At 39.4% G+C, this 17,948-nt stretch overlaps 1 long non-coding RNA gene across 1 annotated transcript in view; it reads left to right on the plus strand.

Annotated features, from left to right (window-relative positions):
• Positions 1-630: 630 nt before the first annotated feature.
• The window catches only part of LOC117420532 (uncharacterized), a 33,262-nt gene continuing 15,944 nt past the window's right edge, over positions 631-17,948 (plus strand). The window contains exons 1-2 of the long non-coding RNA XR_009330504.1: positions 631-865; positions 2,651-3,019. This is a non-coding gene — a long non-coding RNA (uncharacterized LOC117420532). The remainder of the gene's footprint in view (positions 866-2,650; positions 3,020-17,948) is intronic.

Below are 17,948 nucleotides of genomic sequence, written 5' to 3' on the forward strand. Positions count from 1 at the left end.
AATGCTTGAATTCAATAGAGAACATCAACAAATGGGTTTAAGACACCATTTATTATGTAGATGTGAACATCTTCAGTTAAATATATATTGTGCAGTATTTCATTTGTTTCACGTACATAGCTGTGTGGCAGGGTCAACTAAGTGGTCATGGTCAGGCAGGCAACACAGAAACAACATGCTACACACTTGTATTGACTAACAACAAAATTCAACAACAGCAAAAACAGCACACACACACACACACACACACACACACGCACACACACACACACACACACACACACACACACACACACACACACACACAGCAGGAACTAAGAACAACCAGAGACCCTATTCACCTCCAGGGTGACCCTGCCTCTACCAAATTTGAATTCGATTGTGATCAACTTCTCTCCTGCCACAAGCTGAAATGTATTTATCTTTCACTGATTAAGTTTCTGAATGGTCTTGTTTGAAACATGTCGAATGGCAAGAAAACAAGATTCTCAAGCATTTCTCAGAGAAGTGAAAAAGTGACAGAAATGAGCAGTACATTCTCCCTATGGGCATGTAGAGACGTTCAGCCATTGAATATATGCACCTGCAATCTGTAGATCTGGATCACACGTTTCTATTTCCTTTACCTCTTCATCCCTCTTTGCGACCAGCATGGAACAGGCAGATGCAGAGTGATTTTAGTGCTTCTTTTAAATGCAGGGAGAGATAGTGATCAGTGGTTTAATGCACGTCACATGATAGTTTCACAATCACCCCTGATGAACCTCTTTCAATACAGCATGCAGTGCTGCACACCACAGTTTAAAAATGAACAAACTTGCAATGCTTCAAGGCTATCTTTTTCTTGCCCACTGGTTTTCCATAGGTAAGTACATTTTTATGCAATAGCATGTTCAAATATTTAAAGGGTTGTCAAGAACTTTTACCAGTTTACCAGGAACTTTAGATGTGATCAAACCCGCAATACAACTTTCTACAAGAGCAAATGGATGATTTTTGCATTTACATAAATACGAAGAGTTTTTATCTAGTAGGTGGGGTCTATCTGTTGCAAAACGTTCCAATTAACATTTGCAGAGAAACATTGACAATACACAGAAATTGATTGCATCAATGAACTTACTTCACTTCTTAAGGTAAAACCGTTTAGGATTCCAACCTTGAAATTCTGATGCAGGGCTGGTTAATAATATTAGTTTCACAGAGGCTACAAAAAAAAAACAAGAACACTTCTAATGGATATCATGTCTTCATAATTGAACGAATGTGCTGCTGGGCTACCAGATCTGAGCTTGTTATTTACTGAAGGGGCCCAGGTAGTCTTCAGAATGGGTATCCAGTTGCAAATGGTCTAATCTTAAATGTATACTGGTAAAGTCACTTGTCCAATCATAGAGGTGGTTTACAAGAGCTGTGTGTTATTATTTTATGAATATGGATTATAGTATACCCACACCCTGATCCAATGGGTGACTTAAGCCAGCAATGTGGAGTAGTGGTTAGGGCTCTGGACTCTTGACCAGAGGGTTGTGGGTTCAATCTCAGATGGGGGACACTGCTGCTGTACCCTTGAGCAAAGTACTTTACCTAGATTGCTCCAGTAAAAACCCAACTGTATAAATAGGTAATTGTATGTAAAAATAATGTGATATCTTGTAACAATTGTAAGTCACCCTAGATAAGGTTGTCTGCTAAGAAATAAATAATAATTTGTTCACAGTACTGATTGAATTCTGTACCATATTAGAACTACTGTGAGGGACTGATTCTCAAAGCTCTTTATTGCCATTAGCATGATTTTGTTTCAGAAAGAGCACATCCAATAAAGTTATCAAACTAGAAAACTAATAATTGTTTCTCAACCCTGGTCTTGGGGGCTGTCTGCTGGTTTTCATTCCAACTGAGCTCTCAATTACTTAAATAAACCCTTACTTGAACTGATAATTTGCTTAATTAAACCTTTAATTGTTTTCAGCTCTTAAACAGTTGCAGAGTTCAAGTTACTGATAAAATGTTATAGCTAACTTGAAATCTGCAACTGTTAAGAGCTGAAAAAAATTAAAACGGTCTACTTAAGCAAATGATCATTTAAATTAAGGGTCTAGTTAAGTTTTTTGAGAGTTCAGTTGGAATGAAAACCAGCAGACACAGTGAGTCCCCAGAACCAATGCTGAGAAACCCTGCTCTAGTACACAGTCAATTACAATCCCTGGTTGGTTATGGTTCACATTGTAGTAACACACCAAAAAAAAAAAAAATATGAACGATACCCATAGGGATAATGTACTGGTCATTTGCACAGCTTCTCTGAGAAATACTGGAGAATCTCATTATCTTCTCATTTGAATCTGACATCTATTACAAATAAGACATGTAAAAGATTATTAATTTGAGCTACATCTGTGAAACAATACAAGACAGAATAAAGAAATACTGCTCATAAAATTTTAAGCAGTTTAAGTGTTCCTCCAGACCAAAATATAACGTAAACACATTTAAAACATGTCTTCATACACAAAAACATTTGTGCAGTAAATAATGTCATAGTGCCGCAAGGGTATGCTGTTGTAATAACACACCGGTACTGTTTTGGCATTAATATCCTCTCTCTCTCATATATATATATATATATTTTTTTTTTTTTTTATAGGGGCTATTGGAGAAATAAATATCATCCAGTCTCCTCCTTATATAAGTGCTACAGAGGGAGAATCCGTTCAGATGAATTGCTCCTGGAAAACACATGAGAAAATTGAGCAAATGCGAGTGGAATGGTGGAAGAATCAATCATTAATTATATCTTTGCATTATCAAGAAATCTCATCAGACACCAGAGGAAAGAATGCTTCTTATACACTTGTAATAAAAGCAAACAATACATGTGCTGAGTTGAGAATTGCCAACCTCACCTCAAATCATACAGGAACATACTATTGCAGAGCACAAGTTGAAATACCCAGACTAATAAGAGGAGACGGCAATGGAACAGTGCTGTGTGTACACGAAGTGAAGAGTAACAGTAAGTGGAACGACCTGAAGGTTTAAAGAATAATCAGCATCATGCATACCTGCTTACATTTGAATTCATTAATAATGTACACTGTTACAAAAATGAAACATGTCACTGTATTTATGTTTACAGTTTTCAGTAAATGCCTGTAAATAATGCAGTTAAACCAGTAGTGCACAACTCTTATCATGGAGGGCCGGTGTCCCTCCTGGTTTTTGTTCTAACCACACCCTAAATTAGTTAATTGGATCAATTGAGCTTCTCATAAGGTCCAATGAAGTACTTGAGGGTGCAGTTGGAATAAAAACCCACAGAGACACCGGCCCTCCAGGACCGAGTTGTGCACCACTGGTTTAAACAAAGGCAGTATTAACATTGTTTGGCATACATTTTGATTATACCAGATTCTGGAGATATATGGGGGTGTCTGTCCATCTGCATGTCACACATACATATTTTTTTTTGTCATTGTCATGAAACGGCCATTCTTATTCTATTCTATTCTGGACATACTGTTGATAAAGGTCGTCAACTTTTTCATGATAGCTCGAATTTAGAATTTACAGACGTGGCAAGGGATATATTTCACCGACATACTTTTAGAATTGGTACTTTTTCCTTTGACGCTAAACTGAAGGTTTAACCAGAGTCGGAACATTAAATTGGTTCGTATTAAACCCAACTCCAAGGTTCTAAGCACTTCAGCAATGTATTTGTTTAATGAGTCCTATGAAAACATAAGTCTGATTGACATATTTCCCTTCTTAACATTTTAGCAGCAGTCTTGACTAACACCTAACACTAAACAAAAACTGTTTCATATTGAGCCACTGCTGGTAGGTTGAAGCTAAAAAGGGAGGGGGGGTTGAGACCTGCTTTTATAGTAATTGTACCTATCAAATAGTTACATAAAATCTCTTCATCATGCACATCTATTCATTTTATAGGTCTCAAATGTGCAGTTTTGAGATATACTTGCCAACATTTGGAAACTGTTCAGCGGGACGCTCGTCTCCGGGGGGGTGGTGTTGTGGTGTGGGGGGTTGTGGGTAATTAGTATTGTCATACGCATCACACACATGGATAAATATCGGGACATTCTTCCTATGCATCGGGACGTGGGACATTTGGTAGGAAATCGGGACTGTCCCAACCACATATGGAAACTGTTGACATGTATGATACGTTAATACAAATACATACATTAAAATAAAACAATAAGCAGCCGCGTACACACCGATCACAAATTACAATGCACTAAAACAAAAACGGAGGTGAACTCTCGACCCAGTACAAGCAGAGCTTTTCCTTACATAGCTAAAAGTTATTATTGCCCTGCCTTGCCCTGCCTTGTCCTGCCCTGCCTTGTCCTGCCCTGCCCTGCCTTGTCCTGTCCTGCCCTGCCTTGCTCTGCCCTGCCCTGCCCTGCCCTGCCCTGTCCTGCCCTGCCCTGCCCTGTCCTACCCTGTCCTGCCCTGCCTTGTCCTGCCCTGCCCTGTCTTGCCCTGCCTTGTCCTGCCCTGCCCTGTCCTGCCTTGTCCTGCCCTGCCCTGTATTGCCCTGCCCTGCCCTGTCCTGCCCTGCCTTGTCCTGCCCTGCCCTGCCCTGTCCTGCCCTGCCCTGTCCTGTCCTGTCCTGCCCTGTCCTGTCCTGCCCTGCCTTGTCCTGCCCTGCCCTGTCCTGCCCTGCCTTGTCCTGCCCTGCCCTGTCCTGCCCTGCCTTGCTCTGCCCTGCCTTGCCTTGCTTTGCCTTTTCCTGCCCTGCCCTGTCCTGCCTACCCTGGTTCGATAGTTTCCCTCAGGTCAAGGGGGCCCCCTTCCACTCCACTTCACAGCAACCACAGGACATTTAAACACAGTGGCGAAATTAGGAAGGGCAGACCATTGGAGGAGCAGGTTGTAAACCAGCCAATGACATCACTTGGCTTTGGTTCACCATGACAAATAGGGCTGGAGACAAAAGTCGCTCTTGCTGGGCAATTAATGCGCTCGGGGGAGGGGGGAGACACGGAACCGACCAAAAAAAAGGAAACACAGGCATCAGCATACATATATATATATATATATATATATATATATATATATATATATATAGTTTTGTAACTAAAAAAGCGCAAACTCATAATCTGAAACAATTTGACTGAAATAATTGAACAAATGATTAAATTGTATGTCTCTCCAGTCTATGTCCATGCTGTCAGTTGTATATACTTAAAGTGTCACTTTTACATCTTTATCACAGGCTCCTTGGGTTCAGGCACTGTAGGTGTTGTTCTCGCAGTGTTGTTTGTGCTGATTATAATTGGCCTTCTGTGGAATTGGAAAATACTGATGTCAAAAGGAGAAGGTAATAATTCACACTGTTAACAGCTGCAATGTACAGTGGAGGGGATCTAAAATGTCACCGTTTTAGTAACACAAACATAATAGTTACAACAGTGAGTATGCATGTATGGAGAAACTATTTGCACTCAAATGTAAAATTTGGTTTGCCAATGTCAGTGGTACACATAGTTGGTAAAAACAAGATTTGCGAGAAATGACATACTCTTCTGAAATGAATGCTCAAGTTCATTTCAGAGTGGGACTGCTTAAAACTGAAACAGAAAGGTTCTGCCAGATCTGGGTACCTTGGCACTACCTCTGCTGTACCTTTAAACCACAGCTACATGCAAACTAGGTGCATGCAAGTCATTGCTTTTTTTTACTGTGTGCTACCAAATAAATCTAAATACATGTGCAGGCTTTATTTTGATGCAAATGTTGACTTCATCTGTATGCACTTGTTATATATTGTGGGCTCGCAAATTTGTGAAATCATTTTAACCAGACACAAATCCTTTCTATTGTGAAATATAAAAAATAACCAAATCACTTATTTTAATAAGTTGACTATTCCATATCAAACGTTTTTAAAGTATTGCTAAAATATGTGTACTTGTATAGTTCAAGCTTCAGTACATTTACAGTACATAGATAAAATATGATCAGAATTTTTTTTTCAGTGTAAGTAGCTTCAGATGTAATTGTAATAATGTTTGACCTGCTCTATACTATTTTATTGTGTTTGCATTTATTCAGATTGGTTCTGGGCTCTGTTGGTCCAATGTTGAAATGTTCTATTCTTTCTATACATCTACCTTTACTTGTCTAGACTTATCTATCTAATCCCAAGTGCAGATACTGAACAGCCTGTTTAGAATTAAATATGAGAGCACCAGAGCACAGAATGCATTTCAATATATTTACTCATAATAAAAACGAGATTTCAATAGTGTAATGTCTTTTAATTTAAGCCCGAGATGAAGGGGATACTGCTGTAGTTTATGAAAGCATTTTAGAGATGAAGGCAATGAAGGAGCCACAGGAGCCACAGGACATAGAGTCGAATTCCTCCTCCTCCCGGGGGTCCACACAATTGGTGAGTCACACACCTCTGTAAATTCAATTCTGAACATCTATCCTACAGAACTAGACCTGACTTTACAAATGAAGTAGGCTTCCTGTTGCTAGAATGCAAACAGCTTCATTACATTTTGGCTAAAACATAAACAGAGAATTGGGATCAGATTTAACTGTATTATGCTTGTGTTATGCTTAACAGCTGATTGATTACTGCCCATATATTTTTTTAGGCTGAGATTGAGGTCTATGAATCATGTGACTATGTTGCTGTGAAGAGAAATGAATAGGTGGATGACAGATGAGGGCCATGGTCGGACTGTCAACACTTCCCACTTGCATAGACAAAACAGCCAAAGGAGAACTTGTATCTAATTAAAACATATTAATGGTTCTTTTTATAGGATTTCAACAGCCTGTGAATGATATGTATGGACACTGAAAACCAAATATTGGGATTTCAAGAATCCTTAATAAATGAAATGCATTAAATGAATATTACATTAAGCAGTAAGAAACAAGCCACAAACCAACACAAAGTACCAGTACATTATTCAGTGCACTTGGTGTTGGAGTGACACATGGGACCAATACTACAGTTGGTAAAAAAAAAAAAAAGTTAAACTTGTAATAAAATGCATTTGAAAATAAAGCCATACAAAAATGATGCTGTCCTTATCTCCTCTCATGTAACTGTAAGGGCAGCAGTGTGGAGTAGCGGTTAGGGCTCTGGATTCTTAACCAGAGGGTCGTAGGTTCAGTCCCAAGTGGGAGACACTGCTGTTGTACCCTTGAGCAAGGTACTTTACCTAGATTGCTCCAGTAAAAACCCAACTGTATAAATGGGTAATTGTATGTAAAAAAAATAATGATATAGCTGTATAATGTGATATCTTGTAACAATTGTTACAAGATAAGAAATAAATAATAAATGTGATGTGTGATGAACATAGAAGCCAAATTTCTTGTAAATTGTATGAACAGATGGGCTTCCACTATGTGCCTACTTTGAATTTGAACAGTTCTTAATTATCTGTTAATTATTGAAATGGACAGATCTGACATGAAATTATGTGTACATTCTTTTTTTATTTTTTTGTGGCTGCCAGGTTCCTAAATGCAGTGTAACAGGTAGTGCGTCAATAAGGCAAACGTTTGCTGTATTTATTTTTAAATGCTAAGAAAATATTAATATTTACACTGTTCTTTCAGAAATGGGAATTTTCACAACTGCACATTACAATGGGCACATTTCTCAGAAATTGTGAAATCCTTGATAACCATGATAGAAAAAAAAACAGCATTAACCATAGCACCTCATTGTGACATGAACAACCACAATCTGACCACATCATGCTGTGCATGCTGCGGAGCTAAACTGCATGGTAGTACTTTTCTTCTGCTGGTTTGTGGCATTTAAAGGCCACAAACCTACACAATTATTAAGTTTTAATGCACTTGGTATATACTGTATATATATATATATATATTATTAACAGATGGCCGTCAATGGTGTGCCTTTCTTGAATGTGAGCAGTCTGTAGTAGGATTGAATGATTGGAATGGATAGAACTGATATATTGAGGCTGGCATGCTCTTATACAAGCTGTGAAAAGCAACTTCAGAACAGGGCCTTCTCTTGGTTTAAAACATGTACAATCAACTGATGCACTGTTTTCCTAAAAAAGAAACTTTAAGCCATTTAAGTTGACCAAAAAAACATTAGCAGAACAATTTACCTCAATGTCGTAAGCTTCTATAGGAATACTTTGTACATTTTGAAAGAAATGGTTTTACTTCCCCACAGCCTCACGTGTACCATAGCACCTTCCTGTACTGAAAAACCTCTGCCCTCAACATGCTGTGCATTCGCAGGAGCTAAACCGCACAGGGTACTTTCCTTCCTTCTTCATGCACAGCCTGAATTCACCCATGTAGAGCTCTCCACTGCTTACCCTTTTTACATGACCAAACCGAATGTGGAGTGCATGATCATGAGATGGTTTCTTCATTACACTTTTGTTTTATTTCCATATTTTGTCTTTTTTCAGATAGTCTTAATGGTTCAATATTAAAGTCTGCAAATAAATGATACACTTTTTCATGACAAATCACGTTTATAAACTTTAAGACTGAATTAAGATCGGCCACTGTTTAGACAATTAAAATAGAACCCATTGTTATTATATTTAATTGTTTTAAGTTTCCTTCCCACATCTATGCCTTTTTCTTTCTCATTATAACAGGGATAACTATGGTCTTACTGATTAAAACTGTTACATGTTTAACCGTTTAGTAATAGTAGAATAAACCTTGGCTTTTATTTTGGAATTCTGTTCATGTTCCTTTATCAGATGATCAGCAGTATTCACAACATTTAACAGAAGTTTTAATTGGAATCCATTCTACCTAAGCTCTGTCAGTATGTAGAATAAGAACGTGGCATATCATTTAAAAGCTATTTCGATGCCCATTCAGTCAGATTTTGAATTGGAAAAATTGATTTTCAGGGACATTTCCAAAAATCTGAAATTCACAATAAAATGACCACTACATTTTATTTCACTTTCAGAACTGTTCAAACCAAACAAATACGTACAGTTTATATTTTTGGGGGCGGGGGAGAACTGGTATTTACATAGTTTTCAAGTGATATGTTATGCTTTCTCATCAGGCCCCTTTCATTGATGCAGCTTGTTTTCAAGTTATATTGGTGTTCATAGCTAATACAGAGGCAGTAGTCATTGCAATTAAATACACAAATAACAAAGAGCATAGTGCAAGCTGTGGAAACTTTGGTCTTGTCTAAATGTTAAACACTTATAGGTCAGCAGTAGGAAATGGAAACACGTGTGACATTTTAGAGAAAATAACTGTGAAATTATTAAACTGTTTGTAGAATGTGGCTTTCATTGTTATATATATTAGATAGATAGATAGATAGATAGATAGAGATATATACAGTACATATAATGAAATTATCACTAGATACAATATAATTTTATATTTTATAATTACACAGTATCATTTATATACTGAGTACTGTGTATACTGTGTATATTATTGTGGTAGCAGTTTAGATTACATTGAACAAATAAACAGGTAATTACTGTGCAATTTTATGGTAATAATCCAGTAATAATCCAGTTTTATTGGGTAAATACCAATTGTTTTCCATTCTTTCATTGTAACTACTGTTGGAATAGACTGGAATACTGTAACTGAATAACTGTCCATTTATTTGCTGTCTGTTTCTCATTGCAATCAGTAACTAAGAAGTTTTGAAGGTACTTGAAGGCTGCCGACTCCTTATTTAGAGCTCTGACAAATTGTTTCATAAGGCCCAATTTAATGTGCAGTGGTGGCATCAGCACCTTCCGGGGGTCCACCAGTGGCTCCCACTTGACGTTGTTCCTCCCCACAGAGAACTCGGTCCGCTGTGGCCAGTCCCGCCTGTGGTAGTGCGCCTTGGTGTCCCTGCTGTCCCAAAGGCAAAGATAGCAGGAAAACTTGGTAAAACCGCCTTGGAGACCCATCAGGAATGCCACCATTTTGAAGTCTCCTATGACCTTGATGTCATCTCAGAAAAATGCAGATATGTATCCACTTAGGCAGCTGGAACTAAACTGAACTGGTGGGCTTAAGGCCCCTGTATTTATACTACTATTTATATTACTGGAAAGTTCTAGAAAGTTCTAGAAGTTACTCCAAGTAATTACTCCAAGTAAGACTGCCACATTTTATTTTTGGTATTTGCTTAATCTTCATTTGAACTTTAGGTATTAAAGGTGGAAACAGTTGTCAGTGATAATAATAATAATACCAACAGGCAAATAAATGTGAACCAGCATTGCAATATTCTTCTTCTTTAAAACATATATATATACACACACACCTATAATCAACAAGGGTCCAATAAAAACAAACAAGCATAGTCATTCCTTGAAAAAAATAAAGACACACTGCAAATGTATAGCACAGTAGATGGCAGTTGAGAATAGAACAAACCTTAGATCAAGAAAATGCGGAAGAATCACAGAACACACTGAAGCTTCACTTTCTTTAGCATATCAGTCCATCAACACTGTTTTCTATATTGGACGGGGCTTCATTGTTTATCCTCCATTTAAAATGGCAGAGAATTAATCTGGAGAACTATAAATGTGCTTCTCAGAAATTATCTTATTATGCCCCACCATGGGATATATTGGGGAGATCATGATCTGTGGATATGAGAAGTCAGTCTATATGTCTGAATGACAGTATGCCACACTTGACATACTTGATAAAACTTTAAAAAATGACATTGTTTTTAGAACATATACAGTGCCTATAGAAAGTCTACACCATCTTTCAAAATGTTCACCTTTTGTTACCTTATAGCCTGGAATTAAAATGCATTGAAATAGTTTTTTTTTTCATTTATCTACACATCCTACCCCACAACTTCCAAATGAAAAAAATATTATAGAAATTTGTAGAGAATTAATTAAAAATAAAAACTGAAATAGTTTGGTTGGATAAGTGTCCACCCCCCTTGTAAAAGCAATCCAAAACCAATTGTAACAAAACCACACACCAAGTTAAGTTGGCCTCCACCTGTGTTAAATTGTAGTGACTCACATGATTTCAGGATAGATTCAGCAGTTGCTGGGTTCCCTCTGCTGGGTAGTGCATTTCAAAGCAAAGAGTCAACCATGAGCACCAAGGCGCTTTCAAAAGAACTCCGGGACAAAGTTGTTGAAAGGCACAGATCAGGGGATGGGTATAAAAAAATATCAAAGGCCTTGAATATCCCTTGGAGCATGGTCAAGACGATTATTAAGAAGTGGAAGGTGTATGGCACCACCAAGGCCCTGCCTAGATCAGGAGACTGATCAGAGAGGCTACCAAGAGGCCAATGGCAACTTTGCAAGAGCTACAGACTTTTATGGCCAAGACTGGTCAAAGTGTGCATGTGACAACAATATCCCAAGCCATCCACAAATCTGGTCTGTATGGTAGAGTGGCAAGAAGGAAGCTATAGCCATGTGGCAAAAATGTTGTGGTCTGACAAAACTAAAATGGAACTTTTTGGCCTAAATGCAAAGCGTTATGTTTGCCGCAAACCCAACACAGCACTCACCCAAAGAACACCATCCCTACTGTGAAGCATGGTAGTGGCAGCATCATGTTATGGGGATGATTCTCATCGGCAGGGATTGGGGCACTTGTCAGGATAGAAGGGAAAATGAATGGAGCAAAGTACAGAGAAGTCCTTGAGGAAAACCTGCTGCCTTCTGCAAGAAAGCTGAAACTGGGACGGAAGTTCACCTTTCAGCATGACAACGACCCAAAGCACACAGCCAAAGCTACACTGGAGTGGCTAAGGAACAAAAAGGTAATGTCCTTGAGTGGCCCAGTCAGATCCCCGACCTAAATGACATGGCATGACTTGAAGATTGCTGTCCGTCAACGCTCACCAAGGAACTTGACAAAGCTTGAACAGTTTTGTAAAGAAGAATGGTCAAATATTGCCAAATCTAGGTGTGCAAAGTTGGTAGAGACCTATCCCAACAGACTCACAGCTGTAATTGCTGCCAAAGGTGCTTCCACCAAATATTAACCCAGGTGGAAGGAGACTTATCCAATTATGATCTTTCAGTTTTGTATTTTTAATATATAATTTTTTTCTCAATAAAAACTTTTTTCCCCTTAACATTGTGGAGTATGGTGTGTAGATAAGTGGGAAAAAATCCTCATTTAAATGGATGAAACTCTGAAGGACTGACACAACAAAATGTGAAAAAAAGTTCAAGGGGGTGTAGACTTTCTGTAAATGTTGAGGTATATGGAGGTTTCCTGTTTGTGTGTACTGTATATCACAGTTACATTTGTACATGTCATATATAGTTTATAGTAATAAACTATTACTATTTCATGTTACTGAAGGGGGAAATGGTCATCACTTGAGAACAATTTGAAAATTTGCAGACTGACAGTGGCCTTACTCCCTGTTGATAGTGTTATAGCAGGCGTTTCAAATGTTGATTTTGTGATCAGTGGTTTAATGCATGCCACAGGATACTTTCACAATCATCCCTGATGAACCTCTTTCAGTACAGCATGCAGTGCTGCAGATCACAGTTTCAAAATGAACAAACTTGCAATGCTCTAAGGATATATTTTTCTTGCCTATTGGTTTTCCATAGGTAAGTACATGTTTATGTAATAGCATGTTCAAATATTTAAAGGATTGTCAAGAACTTCTACAAGGAGACTAAAGATGGGAGAAGTTACACCTGAACACACTCAGTTTACCAGGGACTTTGGATGTGATCAAGCTCCGTAAAACAACTTTCAACAAGAGCAAATGTATGATTTTTGCATTTACACAAATATGAAGACTTTTTAATCTAGTAGGTGGGGTCTATCTGTTCGCAAAACGTTACAATTAACATTTGCAGAGAAACATTGACAATACACAGAAATTGATTGCATCCCTCAAAAATGAACTTACTTCACTTCTTAAGATAAAACCATTTAGGATTCCAAACTTGAAATTCTGATACAGGGTCAAGAATCAATCATTCAATCAATCTTTTTTTATATAGCTCCTTTCATAGTGGACCACCATCACAAAGTGCTTTACAAGATAGTGAGGAACAATGCATAATACATTAAATACAGTGAAATACAGAGTGTAACAGGGGAGATCTGTGCTGACTGTCTGGCTCATGCATGGTTCTGCAGGAAGAGGGCAGCAACCTGTAAAATCTGCCTGTCAGTCATGACAATGACACGGAGAGCTGGGACGAGGGTGTGTGGTCTCTCCCTCTCTCTGAATGGTTGGGAGGCGGGCCTTGGGGGATTATTGGGCCTATAAAATAACGCTCTGTTGTTCCCTCAGGGCGGCCCCTATAGGACGACAAACAAGCGAGCGGAAGCTCTATTGCCAGACTGAGAACGGCCGGAGAATGAAAACAAAACAAAATAAAATAAAATAAATATAGGGGTAGCGGAGAAACCGTTGGCAGGCCCCAAAAGTATAGACCATAGTCTGAGGGAATTGTGGAGTGTAGGACGGAGACCTGGACCGTGTGGGTAGTGTTTTGTTTTCCCTTTTTCTTTGTGCCTTTTTTTCATTATTATTTTGAGCACTTATATGTGCACTGGACTCTATACCGGTATTGATAACCCTGTGGTCCTGGTTTCTGTTGTCAGTATTCAGGCCACGGACAACAGCCCCTCTGTGGGTAAAAATAAATCAGTGCGCCTGAGCGGCGTTACACATAAAGTTTTGTCTCCTGTGTGTCAGTGAATTGCCCACCACCCTTCCACACAGGGCATACTACATTAAATACAAACAGTAAAAAAAAACAAAAAGAAACAATGCAAACACATTAAATACAAGGCTAGGATGTGAATTCTAAACATTGTGGATGCGTGTGTCATACAGAATCATACAAATAAGATGGAGTGAAAAACCTGAAATAGCAATTTAGACAACAGCTAATAACAGATATCAGGCTTAAAGAGCATTGAAAGCAAGAGAGAACAAGGCTGGGAGATAGTTCCAGAGAGTCAGAGCCATGAAGTTAAAAGATCGCTCTCCGAGTGTGGTGCACTTTTGCTTGGGTATAACAAGCAAGCCTGAGTCAGAGGACCTCAGCTTGCGTGCAGGGACATAGCGGGTCAGCAGGTTGGAGAGATACTCTAAACCTGTGTTGAAAGGCCTTGTAGGCAAGCAGGAGAATTTTCAAACTAATCCTGAACTTTACAGGTAGCCAATGCAGCTGGGCAAGACAGGGGGTAATGTGATCATGTATTTTTACATCTGGTAAGGATCCTAGCAGTGGCATTTTGAACCAGCTGCGATCGGTTTATGGCGCGTAACGGAAGACCACCGCAGAGAGAGTTGCAGTAGTCGAGAGGAGATGAATCAATAATTCAATTAGTCGGTGCCCATTAAGGCAAATAAAGGGAAATGAGTGGAGAAGCCAACATAACGTGATACAAATCAAATATAAATACAAATCAAATATATATATATCACTGCATCCAGGAGAGAAAGGTGGTGTAGACTGGAGGATTTGACTACAGAGGAGATTTGAGCATCTAAGGAGAGGTTACTATCCAGAAGTACACTAAGGCTTTATACAATGGGGGAAGGCAGCAGGAGACAGTTTCCGAGGTTCAAGGCAGCAATATTCCTGTGTTTAGTTTTTGATCCTACTAGAAGTTCAGATTTGTTTGTGTTGAGCTGAAGAAAATTGGCAGACATCCAGGCCTCGATGTATTGGATGCAAGCTGAAAGCCAGACCATGGCAGAGGGGCATCCAGGGTCTAGTTTTAGGTAGAGCTGGGTGTCATCTGCATAGGAGTGAAACATGAGGCTATGTTGGCGGATGAGGTGACCCAAGGGAAGCATGTAGATGTTGAAGAGAAGAGGCCCAAGAACAGATCCTTGAGGGACACCACAAGTGACTGGGTTTGCAACACCACTGCATCTAGCATAGAAAACAGACTGCATGCATCCAGATAGGTAAGAGGACAGCCAGGAGAGACAGGTTCCAGAGGTCCCAGCATACTTCTGAAGGTGGTCAAGAAGAATGCTATGATCTATGGTATCAAAAGCAGCAGTTAGGTCCAGGAGGACAAGGACAGAGGGAGCAGCAGCATCAGCATTAAGCAGATCATTAGAGTTAGATAAGACAGCCGGGTCAAGGGAGGGTTTTTTGAGCACTGGCGTTACTCTGGCAGTCTTGAGGGCAGCAGGAACCAGGCCGGAAATCAGGGACAGGTTGAGATTATGCATAATAGAAGGAGAAAGGTCAGAAGCACAGAGACGGACGAGATTTGTTGCCCAAGGGTCCAAGGGGCACGGGGCAGTAGTTGATTTCAACAATAGGCTGGAGACATCAGTAATGGAGAGAGGAGAGAAGGAAGAGAGAGCAGGAAGGGCAATCGGAGGGGGGGGGGGGGGTCAAGGTGGTCAAGTACTATACTGGGTTTGTGGCAGGAGAGCGTAGAATAAATTGTATTGATTTTGTTCCAAAAGAAAGAGGAGAAATCATGGCAGGTAAGAGAGGAGGATGAATGGGAGATGGATTTATCAATGGCTGGATGCAGGATTTGATCAATGGTTTTGAAGAGAATATTTGGTTTACCGTGTCCCATAGATATGATTTCTGAGAAGTACTTCACCCTGGCAGCAGAGAGCGCACACCTGTAGCTACTGAGGTGATCAGTCCAGATCTCTCTGTGAACCATTAGTCCAGACGACCTCCATTTGTGCTCAGACTCGCGGCAGGCAGACTTAAGCAGTCGAAATTCGAGGGTATACCATGGACAGTTGCAATGTTTCTGCACTGTTCTGGTTGTAAGCGGGGCAGCTGTGTTGATGATCTGAGTAAGGGTGGCGTTATAGAGGGTCACCACTTCATCGACCAAAGACGGAAGATTACCAGTCAGAGGAGACACATTCCGAGAGTATTATAGGATTTAGCAGAATGCCCTGTTCACATTTATTTTACACTTGTATGTTATTATTTTTATAATTGTATTATTGATTTAATTAGTGCACGCTTTATGTTGTTTGCCACTTTATATTTGATTTGTATCACGTTATGTTGGCTTCTCCACTCGTTTCCCTTTACTTGCCTTATTGGGCACTGACTAATTGAATTATTGATCAATTTACGCACCTGAATATAAATGTTTTTACAAACGGGATGGCCATCCTGGGGCTTGTGTTTGTCCGTGCAGGAGCTGGAACGCAGCATTTGGAGCTTGGAACGATGAGTAATAGAGAGTGAAATGAACCAGTAAATGGAGCATCCTGACTATGTATTGGGCTGATTGTATGCTGGTGTTGAATAATGAAAGGCTTGAGTGTTTTTAGTCGGTAGCCGACCGGAATTTAGGAAGTGAAACAGAATAGGCTTTATGGTGATGCTAGTTTCTTTCTCTCCTCTCTCTCTCTGCATTCCCTCCCCTGTATGGAAATTTTGTGTGTGTGTGTTTTTAGACTGTGGTATTTTGTTTTTATTATTACTGTTTTACTGTGTTTTGAAAATGTATATCCCCTCTATTCCCTGGGTAGCAGCTTTATTGCACTTGCCCTTTGTTTAATACATGACCTCACTACGAACCTTGCTACCTATAGGTGAATAGAATGATTGTCTTATTACACCAGTAACTTTAAATATTGTGTTGCTATTGGATTTTTATAAAAAACAAACTTCTACTGAATTTGTGTGATTTTCTTGGCGACCTTGTTCCTGAGATTTTAGATCTGTTGCCTGAATAACAAGAACCTGAAGGTATCCTATAATTTGTTCTGTGCCTTCTCGCACTGAACTGGCGTAGTCCCTCTACATTCGAAGGAGGTACAGAGAAAAACAAAACTAATAACAATTGCTACTCGTGCTGGAAGAACCAGCACGGTACTTGTTGAGTGTTTTGTGTTCATGAGTTATTTTTGTGTAAACCTTTATTTTGCTTGGTGAGCTTTTTTGTTTCTGTTTAAACCTTTTATTTATTATCAATAAAACACGCAAGCAGCGCTTTTCATAACCCAGTCTGCTGTTGCTATCCATTCCTTTCCTGGCCTGACGTAACCACCAGCCAACCTGGTCATAAGGTTCTTTTTGGCCTGGAACACTTGCGCTGCTTGGAATTCAATGCAATATTTCTTTTTACTGTCTTGTATTGTTTCACAGAATCTACATTGAAAAACTGGGTCGGAAATCTATAGATCTGGAATATATTATATTACTTTTTTACAATTTGTGACCAGTGTGAACCATAACCAACCAGGCATTGCAGTTGACTATGCGTACTGAAGTAACCAGTACTAGTTTTCTAGTTTGATAACTGTATGGATGCGTTCATCCTTTCTGAAAAAAATCATGAGTAAAGAGCTTTGAGAATAAGTCCCTCCCAGTATTTCTAGTGTGGCACAGATCAGGTGTGGTCCCTACTGTAAATCTACTGTAATCCATATAAATAAAATAATAATACTTATACTTAAAATGCTTGTAAACCTTCTCTATGATTGGACAAGTGACTTTACCAGTATAAGTTTAAGAGGTTATCATGATTAGACCATTTGGACCTGGATACTCGTTCAGAAGACTACCTGTAGTAGTAAGTTCATTTTTGAGGGGTGCAATTTGTAACACCTCCCCGATACGGGACCGTACAAAAACAGGACACATGCCTTCAATTCTAAAATATCACAGAATGCTCTCCCGTTCTCCACTCTGAACCCCCCAACCCCGGTCAGTCAAAGCTGCAGGTCCTTGTGGCCGAGGGGTCAACTGGCTATCAATTACCTAATTTACCCCTGTGACAAGAATGGCTGGGCGGTGACGTCACAGCAGAAGCAGGAAGGGAAACTGACACCAGGGAGTACTGCAGTTAAAGGCGCTTGCGCCGTTTTATTTTGATACAACAAAAATAAATAAAAGGTTTTAACAAAAAGACTGTGCTCACAGAGCAAAACAAAACAGTAAACAAAACAAATCACGAACACTACAACCAGTCAGGCTGGG

The sequence above is a fragment of the Acipenser ruthenus genome, chromosome 1, assembly GCF_902713425.1.
Source record: "Acipenser ruthenus chromosome 1, fAciRut3.2 maternal haplotype, whole genome shotgun sequence".
Taxonomy (NCBI): Eukaryota; Metazoa; Chordata; class Actinopteri; order Acipenseriformes; family Acipenseridae; genus Acipenser; species Acipenser ruthenus.